We start from the raw sequence: 11,086 nt of genomic DNA, 5'->3' as shown, positions 1-11,086 counted from the left end.
AAGAGTTTCCGTTTCGTGAAGTGCAAGATTTACTCTTGGGTTACTAACCTGCTAAATAAACACATAGGCTGTGGAAACGGATTCGTCCTGCAGCAAGGGTGGTTGGGACTTGGCGACGTCCTAGAGTAAGAGTGGCAGCCCTCTGTGTTCCTGGAGTGAGACAGAATTGTCCTGCCAGTTTCCCTTGATATTTTATTGGTATTTCAATTAAATATTCTGAATGATTTTCGCTTACTATTTGTCACCAAATTATGAAATGTATTTTTTAATCCAGGAAGGTCACTGTCCAGTCATATTAATGTGACCTTTTGAAGCGCCGACTGCTGTGAGAAGAGGAAAAGAGTCAATGAGGTTCTGGAAGGTACCAAGACAGATGTGAAACCATGCTGACTCCAGTGATATGGCCAGTTGCACTAGGTTTCTCTATTGAGGAGCCATGGTGCAAACAGCCCGATCAAGGTGGGCCTATAGTTTCTCGATTGGGTTTAAATCTGAGGAGTCTGGCGCCCAGGGGATTGCGGTAAACTCATCTTGGTCCACTTCGAAAGAAAGGAAAAAAACTGCATGTAGGGGTAGACATGGTCCCCAAGGATAGATGAATACTTGTGTTGATTTATTGTGCTGTCCAGAATGACGAGATCACCCAGCCAGCGCCATGAAAACATTCCCCAGACCATAACGCCCTCACCTCCAGTCTGGACCATACTGAAGATTGTTGCAAGGTGTTTGCTTTCACAAGTTTCACTCCAACAGAGCATAAAATGTGATTTATCTGAAAAGGCCACCTGTCATCACTCAGAGGATGTTCAGTTTCTGTATTGGCGTGCAAATTCCAGCCTACATGGCTTATGAACAGCAGACAGCATGAGGCTGTGAACCAGCCATGAAGGCCCATACGTAACGATGTTCGCTAAATGGTCATTAAGGAGTTACTTTTGTAGCACCTTGGTTCATCTTGGCCCAACAGTTATTCCCCTATTTTTCAGTACGCATTTCCACAACTGTCATTCACTGATGTCATCTATGGCCCAGGGTGCACCAAAACTGCCTCAGCACTGGTTTGGATATCGCCATTTTACTACACATGGTATACTTCAACCATGGCAGCATGTGAACAGTTTACAAACTTAGCTGTTTCTGAAATGCTTCCACCCTTGGCCCTAAAGCCAATGATCATGCCGTCTTGGACGTCAAATAAGTTGCGCCAAATCATGCATTAGAACGACAAATACACAAACAAGCTTTATATACCCTCCACTGCTAGGGCTGCTATTTGCCATCTGTGAGTGGTTATTGCATGTTGACAACGAACATAGGCGGTGGTCTCATTAATGTGATTGCACCATATAATTTCGTCTTTTTCATTGCAAATTATCTTTCTTACACGGGAATCAGTGGTTATTACAGAGAATAAAATAAAACTATGTTTGTTTTATTACTGACTACAAAGAAAAACTCTTCGCAAATATTAGCCGCCACGCTGCAGCGGTATTGACTGGAGAGGGAGGAATATGTGGATCAGTAATAGGATTCCCCTCTTTGCTAAAGCCCTCCATTTATGTATCACTCTGCAGGCAGGGCAGTGCTCACTGTACGTTAGTAGGGGGACAACCTATGTGCCACCCCACTCTCCATTGTTGCCAAATTTATTCAAGATGGCGGCGATGACGTCATCCAAGATGGCGGCATGTAGACTTGGCAACATCGCATGATGTCATCCGAGATGGCGGCTTTTGGAGGGAAAATAGGCCAATTGTGCAATGTCCACTAACCTAACCTCAAGAAAAAATGGCGGGAATTTTGAATTTTGGCGGGAAAATAGGCCAATTGCGCTACGTCCACTAACCTAAGCCTACAGAAGGAAAAATGGCGGGAAGTTTGAATTCCAACAGGGTAATGCATGCAAAGACTGTACTTGTCTTTATTATAATTATTGATTATCATTCATTAACATTCATTATCATTTATTATTATTTAGTATCGTTTTCATTATTTTTTATCATTTGTTATTAATTATTATTATTGACCTGCCTCCACTAGAAAATTCCCTCCAAATTCAAATTCCAGCACGATAATGGCTGCGAAACCTTACTTTTGTTTATTATTATTCATTATTACTTATTATCATTCATTATCATTCATTGTCATTTATTATCATTCATTATCATTTATTATCATTCATTAACATTTATTATTATTATTATTATTATAGGCATACCTCCACTACAAAATTGCGCCAAATTCAAATTCCAACACGATATTGTCTCGAAAACTGTACTTCTATTTATTATTATCATTTATTATTTATTCAAGATGTCCGATTTTCTCGGTGAGAAAGCCATTTTCCTTACATCCATAACAAAAATCTATCACAATTTCAAATCCCAATACCATAATTGATCACATGTACGAGCTTTCTCCGTCACTTATGTTTTTTCACTGGTAGCCTATCATAATCGCATCAAATAATAAACTGCACTTATAATAACTTAATTCACGTCCTTTGATTTTGCAGGGGGGAAGGGACTGAAGACTTTATTTCAAGCAGTATGGTCATCACTTGTTCTCCAACTCAGTCAGCACACATATCTTTGATATCGCAGTGCAGTCACCATGACTTCTGCGCTCCAACTGAATTAGTTCAAATCCTCACCACCCCCTGGCCAGTGTGTGGAGACACTGCCAACACCTGTCACGTGAGGCGGCTGGCCACTCGCGCTTGGACTGCCGGTACGCTGGGGGTGAGCCCAGCGATCGCCCCCACATCGTAAACATGTTTTCGCTGGATACCATGGAACTTGCTGAGTTTGATGTCACAGCAGCCCCTTGCCCACTCACCGCGTGTATTCGTCACCTCCGCACGTTTCCCGCCAAAATTGTTTGCCTCGGAGCTCAATCACACAACGGTCGGCTGTTCATTGCCACACTTCTGGCGCCAAATTTGTTTTCCTGGGCCTGCAAAACACTCTTACATAACTCATTTACATAACACAGGATCGTGAAGTCACCCATCCGTCTGATTTCAGACTTCGCACAGCTCCTTCTCGGCTTCCGCAAGCATGAGTTGGCGGGGTCAACGCGCTCGTCAGTGGTCAAAGCAGACACATACGTCCGTCCAGGACCACGATCCCGAGCCGTGACCACCGAATGCGGGTGAAAGTCAACTTTATATCAACGTAGCATAATTCCAAAGTGCTGCCTCCATACGCTAGACACATCATAGCAGCACATGTCTTTACCTCCTATGACACTGTAGCACACTGTGCATTGCTCCTCACATGACATTACACGGCCCTTTAACTAAACATAACTACACATCCCTGCTCTCGCCTCGTCGTGTGACCAGCCATCTAGGAACCTTCTCAATATTATTCTTACTTTACAACATTTTTTTTAAAAAATATGATCTAATTTACACCTCCCACCGCACCTAACCTCACACCTGTCCCACCATCAATACACGCAAACGTCCTCAACCCTACTTGATACTCATATATCACCCCACAAACCATGCCCACCAATCGATTTACCATTCTCATCCCCTCTTTTCGAATTGCAAACGTAGCCTCTATCTAAACACCAATCAACTCATCTTTCTCGCACTTTCAACAGTAAAATTAATTTTACACATACCCAGAAATACCAAACGCAATTAAAGAGTCAATCTTTTATATGGAGCATCAAGCATATACGACACTCACACCAATATTCAAAGCCTAGTCCATATTTATCACCTCCACCTTCAATTAAATATTTTTACCATTGCTGTAACATTCTGCCAGCTCTCTATTTGAACCTATTTTTCCGCTCTTAACTGTTGTCACTAGCGGTCGAATATCACTATCTATAGATTGCATAAATTTCCACATAAGAAAAAATTTCGTCCTGCCGTTTAGAGACTCCTATATCCGAACACATAGCATCATTCAACTATCACTTACTCTTATCTAATAACTCATCCATGAGGTCTGGGGGCAAGGTCATCCCTTCCTTTCTTTCTTTCTTTCCTTCAGCAGCAGACAGCTTTTTTTTTGACAATGGTAGCTAAACTGCGCCATCAACTTAACATCACCATTCGCGAAACATGTCTTCAAATATGTAAACACACTTACTCAATTACACAGCGGTCCCACTGAGGACATGACCTTCAATATTACAGTTCTTAATCCAATAACCACTGAAAGAAGTACTAAATGCTCAAACTAATCCCATAGCCCCTTACAAAGCGAGTGTCCGAGCGCCGGCGGCGGCATGTCAAAGCCACATAGCTGTCCATCTAAACAGCCGCCCACTCAGCCCCAGGACCAGAATGCTGAAGTGGGCTCTCCCTATACCTGCTCTCCAGCTACTGTCTAACGACATACAGTGCAAAAATGGATTCCCGAATAGCGCAGATCTCTATCTCCCCCCTGCATCTCCAACAGGACATGTAAACAGTGTCTCCCCCAGCTAGCAAACCCGACGTTATGCACCCTTCGCTGACAATTTCCACCCACATATATAAAACCATATTCACTCCTGCCAAAACTCACTTAATAATAAAAAAAGCATTCTCCCTTTCTAAGCATAGATGAGTATGATTTATCTTCACCCATCTGATCTCTGCAATTTAACTCGGAGAAAGAAATATCTGTTACCTTCTGCAACCTGTCTACAAACAGAACGATCTCAGTTACTACAACAGGACCTTGTTTTGACCATTGGCTCTTCCTTCCATCAGCCTATGCACTGAAATTATTTCCGAAAATTAGCAGTTGTTTGGATATTTGGAGGTAAATGTTTTGCATTATTTACGAGCGGTTCGCATGTCTGTAGGCTAACTGTTTACAATTAGCAAGTGTGTGTCTAGATCATTATAAATGAGTTATGTAAGAGTGTTTTGCAGGTCCGTATGATGTGGGACATGTCGGTGTGATACATATACTCCATTCCTATATAAAGTAAATTCGTTCCTCCATCCATGGACCTAGTGCAGGGTGAGTCCGTCTACCAGAAACGTGTAGGAAGAGGTTGAGTGCTGCTGGCTTACTTTGAAACAATTTTCTTAGGTTGGTGGCAGAAGCACAAGTGAGCTTTGTTTCCTGGCAGATTTCAAACTTGGCGCTGGTTCCTAGGAGGAGGAGGTGGCGGTCTGGTCCTCGAAAAGTAGTTGAAATTAGGGAGTTGAAAACGTTTGCATATGTATATGAAATTGTAAATTGAATTATTTAATATAGCGGGGTGGTGAGAGTGAATTAGCGAGCGTTCTCACAATAAGCAAACGCGCTGTTATATGGTCATGGGGGATTCCACTGTCGGTCTGGCGCCAAACGTATCCTTTGTCCGGCACGCGGTCGACAGGTTCCATCCTGTCCAGCGTTAAGTGCTTGCGGGCGCGGAAATATGTTTACGTAGTCGGACTCTGAGGCGAGCGTGGCTGACCATTTGTGGATGGACCCTGAGGCGCCGCTCGCCAGCAGGCTATGTCCGTCGCGTGTATGGAGGGTGTGTGACGTAAGCGGGATGGCCGCGCAGCGATTGTACAGTTATTACTCGCGCGTGAGAGCGAGTCAATTAGCGGGCATTCTAGTGTGGTCCAAATGTGCTGTTATATAGTCATGGCGGAATCCACTGTCTAGCAAACTTTGCCTCCAAAAGTGTAGCACTGCGTTCTCGCTCGCACAGGGACACGTGGTGGATGGTGAGCAATTGGCATCGACAGGTTTGAACGTGCCCAGGAAAACAACTTTGGCGCCAGTAGTGTGGCAGTGAACAGCCAACCGTTGTGTGATTGAGCTCTGAGGCAAACAATTTTGGCGGGAAACGTGTGGATGCGACGAATACATGTGGTGAGTGGACAAGGGGCCGCTGTGACATCAAACTCAGCAAAAACATGTTTATGATGTGGGGGCGATCGCTGGGCTCGCCCCCAGCATACCAGCAGTCCAAGCGTAAGTGGCCGGCCACCTCACGTGACAGGCGTCGGCAGTGTCTCCACGCGCTGGCCAGGGGGTGGTGAGGATTTGAACTAATTCGGTTGGAGTGCGGACGTCGTGGTGACTGCACTGTGATATCAAAGATGTATGTGCTGACTGTGTTGGAGAACAAGTGATGACCGTACTGCTTGAAATAAAGTCTTCAGTCCCTTCCCCACTGCAAAATCAAAGGACGTGAATTAAGTTATTATATGTGCAGTTTATTATTTGATGCGATTATGATAGGCTGCCAGTGAAAAAGATAAGTGATGGAGAAAGCGCATAGATGTGATCAATTATGGTATTGGGATTTGAATTTGTGATAGATTTTTGCTATGGGTGTAAGGAAAATGGCTTTCTCACCGAGAAAATCGGACATCTTGAATAAATAATAAATGATAATAATAAATAGAAGTACAGTTTTCGAGACAATATCGTGCTGGAATTTGAATTTGGCGCAATTTTGTAGTGGAGGTAGGCCTATAATAATAAATAATAACAATAATAATAATAATAAATGATAATGAATGATAATAAATGATAATGAATGATAATAAATGACAATGAATGACAATGAATGATAATAAATAATAATAAATGATAATGAATGTTAATGAATAATAATCAATAATAATAATAATAAAGACAAGTACAGTCTTTGCATACATTGTCCTGTTGAATTCAAACTTCCCGCCATTTTTCCTTCTGGAGGCTTAGGTTAGTGGACGTAGCGCAATTGGTCTATTTTACCGCCAAAATTCAAACTCCCGCCATTTTTTCTTGAGGTTAGGTTAGTGGACATAGCACAATTGGCCTATTTTCCCGCCAAAAACCGCCATCTCGGATGACGTCATGCGATGTTGCCAAGTCTACATGCCGCCATCTTGGATGACGTCATCGCCGCCATCTTGAATAGCTTTGGCAACACTGGAGAGGGGGATGGCACATAGGTTGTCCCCCTACTTACGTGACATGGGTTTGTATTTGCTGTTAGAGCAGATCAAATTACGTTCGTGGTGGGGAAGTGTGTTTGCAGAGTAAGTTTTTCATCCTGGATAATGAGACAGGCAATAACTGTGAAACTGTTGGTGGAGTACTTTGGTATTGTAGAAGACGTAACTACAGGAGAAGCGTGTGCTATATTTTGAACAAATAAAGCAAAAGTTTATGGATGAGGCTTTAGTAGCAGAGGTTAGTATATAAAGAGGCATCAGATGAAGAAAGTTATAGTGCCATGGCAGTGAAGGATGAAGCAATGTCACCAGTGGCGGATTTCGGGTGAAACAGCAGTTCATTTTATCAGTCATCACCTCCAAGTAAAAGGGGAAAGTTTGCAGAAGGATATCTGACTGGTACATACATGATATAGACGAAACAATCAAGGCAAAAACATGGAAATGCTGTTCCTCTATGTTTGTGGTTTCCTGGATTAGCAATAATATTGATATGACAGCGTGTTTGAAAATTACAACAGTGTTAGCACAGAAAAGAAAAATAAAGGGCAAGACTGTGTTACAAATCTTTGAAAACAGGGTAAAATAACATCATTCGTGAAACCCAAAAATTCTGCAGGATGTGATAGATGTTGTAGATGATCATTTTATAGCAAATTAGTAGGAAATGCAATAATACATAGCCGAACATTGAGACTTTAGAAAGCAACAATAGAAAACAGAATTTATCTTCACAGTTCACTGCATATCAAAGCTTCCAATTCGTGGGTAAAGAAATTTAAATGTAAGAGTAAGACTGACTATTGCAAAGTAACCTACAAATTTTGCAATTGGTTGGTTGAAGTTGATGTGGTTATTATACAAAAAGCTGATCAATACTGAGACAAACAAGGCTCCCACTGAGGAGAAACGTTTGGCACTAGATCAAGTAATGAATGCCAACCAATCAAGATTTAATAAAGAGTTATGATCTGGATGGATTTTCACAGTGAAGAAAGGCAAGCATGTCTTTAGTGCAATTGGATCCATAGTGACAATCATGCACCCTGATATAACAATGCCTCTCATTGTGATGGATGGTATACTGTTACCCCATTTGTGTGACCTTGTATTGGAGCCTACTGGCCACTTTCCCGCAAATATGAATATAAATTTACTGAAGATCAAGGCTTTTTCTAACACGTGCTAATATGATGAATTGGGATATAAAAATCTTCCTTGAACAAGTAATGTGTCCAACAATACAAGAAAAAACTAAAGCCCTTCTTTTGGTTGATTTCTGGACAGCCAACAGAGATGACAAACTACACAAATACAGCTCTACAATTATTGACGGTGTTGCAGTCATCAAGAAGCTGAATCCAGAGAAGTGCACAGGCGTTGTGCAAACTGATGACATTTTCTTCTTCTGGCCATACAAAAATTCTGTGAAATTCATCACAGATACAACTATGGTACTATCTGACTATCACTTAGCGCATGGCGTACAGACCACTTCTTACATCTTCAGTCGTTTGTGTGCTTCCAGTTCTCAGTGGCACTATTCTTCAAATTAATCAAATTTGCATTTTCTCAATGCGGCTATACCAAAGACTTTCCTGTTGTATTTGAAACGCCGTTGGAGTACTGTTTTGAAGAATGATTAAAAGAAGAGGGTTTCCATGAAAAATGTGACCAACCTGCTTTCATCAAATGTGCACACTCTGAGAATTTCTAGTCATGTGTATGGAGGGTGCTGTTATTGCTGATTTGCATATTTTTTGCCTGATAGGGCATTGAAGTAAGTAAACTCTGTAATAGAGTGTTTCAAGTCATAATATCGTCTGTTTGTCTCAAATAATCCATTTTTGTAATAAATCATTAATGCTTACAGTATTATTGTTGTAACTTTGAGATGATTGATATCTCTTGTTCTAAAAGACCATAGCTGCTACAATTTTTATGTGTATGTATATTTTGTTGCTCTATTAACAGTGCTATGTATGAACGTAATTTCCATATTGTGACCCTGAATATTAGAAATCACTAGGAAAGTGAGGGAAACTGAACATCACAGTTGTTTGTTAGGTCTTGAACTGTTCCTCTTTTGTCTGGGATCAAATACTTAACTTAAACTGTCTGCTTTGTAGAGTTTATTTGTCGCTGTTGCTGTAGAAAAGTAATAAGTTAAATTTCTGGTAAAACAAGGACTGACCAAGAGGATGGTGATGTCCACATTGTCATCCATGAATGATGTATTCCCCACAAATCTGAAAATGGCAAAAGTAATACCACTGTACAAGAAAGGAGAAAAATATGAGACTGCAAACTATGGGCCTGTGTCAGTATTGTCAGACTTTGGCAAGATTCTTGAAAAACTTTCTTAGGAGACTAACAGCTTTCCCAAATAAAGAACTGATTGTAAGTTTTCACAACATCGGTTCAGAACTGACAGATCAAATCAGTCAGCTATTTCTACCTCCCTAGATGGAATTCTAACTGCAGTAGACAATAAGCAACAGGTTTCTGGTTTCTAGAATGATCGTTGATCTTAGTAATGCTTTCGATGTAATTGACCATAACATACTGTTGCAGGAGCTAAAATATTATGGAATATGAGGCCCACCGAACAGGTGGATACACTCTTACCTGAATGATCGTCAACAGATCACTCAAATAAAATACAAAGATATAAAAGTGCATGAAATGTCTAATTTTGCACAAAAAATAAAATCAGATATGGAGTCGTTCAAAGGTCAGTCGTTAGGCCCATTCTCTTTATCCTTTATGTTAATGATCTGTCAGAAAAAAATAACAAAACAGATAACAGTACTTTCTGGCAGATGAGACTATCCTAACGAAGTCATGTGATGATGACAGCCTACAAAAAATAGCTACAGATGTAAAACAAGATTTAACATAATGGTTCAGTACAAATAAGCTAATAATAAATTCTGAATAAACTGTGTCACTCAATTTTCACACTTCGCAGAAACTCCACCCAGCAACACCAATTTTTAACACTGATGGAGAAACTGTCTCATTTGCGAATGTGACAAATTTTTTAGGTTTACATATCCAGGATAACCTGAAAAGGTAGATACACATAAATAATGCAAATAAAAAGTTAAATACACTTACATAAGCTGTAAGTATCTTCTAACGAAACACAAGTCATGCATCAGTGGTCATGATGTACCATTCCCTACTGATGTATGGAATTATCTTTAGGGGGGAAACCACGTTGTCTAAATCCTTATCCGTGAAATTTACCACAGAGCGTCCAAAAACATCTTCTTGTCGTGACGTTGCTGAGAGTCGGTTGAACTTCGATGATTGTCTTAAAGAATACTCCTGGCGGACCCAGTCTGATTTGGCCCATGTTACACCATCGACCCATTCCCAGGAGAGAGAAGGAAGATTAGATGCAATCTCCATATGCAAATAAAACAGCTCTTTCGAAACCAAGTCCAGTTCCCGGCGAGTGAAGCGTATCCTCTCCTTCACAAGGGCTAAACTTGCTTTACGAGTGATGAACTTCGCTTCTGGCGGTACGTGGACGATACCTTTGTAGTGTGGCCTCACGGTGAAGAAGAGCTTTCACGGTTTTTACAACATCTGAATTCCATCCACACAAACATTCAGTTTACGATGGAAGTTGAAAAGGATGGTTGCCTACCATTTCTGAACGTCATGGTTAAACGCAGGGTGGATGGGTCATTGGGGCATTCGGTCTATCGAAAACCCACGAATACGGATCTGTACCTGCAGGCGTCAAGCTGTCATCACCCGTCACAAACTATGGGCGTCCTTCGAACGTTGGTGCATAGGGCACATGTCGTGTCTGATAAAGACAGCCTTGCAGACGAATTAGAGCACTTGAAATCGGTATTTCAACGTAATGGATATTCTGCACATCAGGTCAGTACCGCTTTAAGGAGGAAAAAACGTGACCACCAACAAGATCAAGAGGATAAGGAGGTGTTTAAGTCCAGAGCATTTCTCCCATATGTCGGGAACATTTCATCGAAAGTAGGCAGAAATTTAAAGAAACATCGTGTGAAAGCAATCTTCCGGCCACCTACAAAGACTCGTGCTCTTCTGGGCTCAGCCAAGGATGATCTGAGATTACGGAAGGCTGGAATTTATAAAATACCTTGCGAGTGTGGGAAAGCCTACATTGGTCAAACCACACGCACA

Source organism: Schistocerca serialis, chromosome 4 (assembly GCF_023864345.2).
Source record: "Schistocerca serialis cubense isolate TAMUIC-IGC-003099 chromosome 4, iqSchSeri2.2, whole genome shotgun sequence".
Taxonomy (NCBI): domain Eukaryota; kingdom Metazoa; phylum Arthropoda; class Insecta; order Orthoptera; family Acrididae; genus Schistocerca; species Schistocerca serialis.
The sequence above is the reverse complement of the archived record's forward strand: the minus strand, read 5'-3'. Positions refer to the sequence as shown.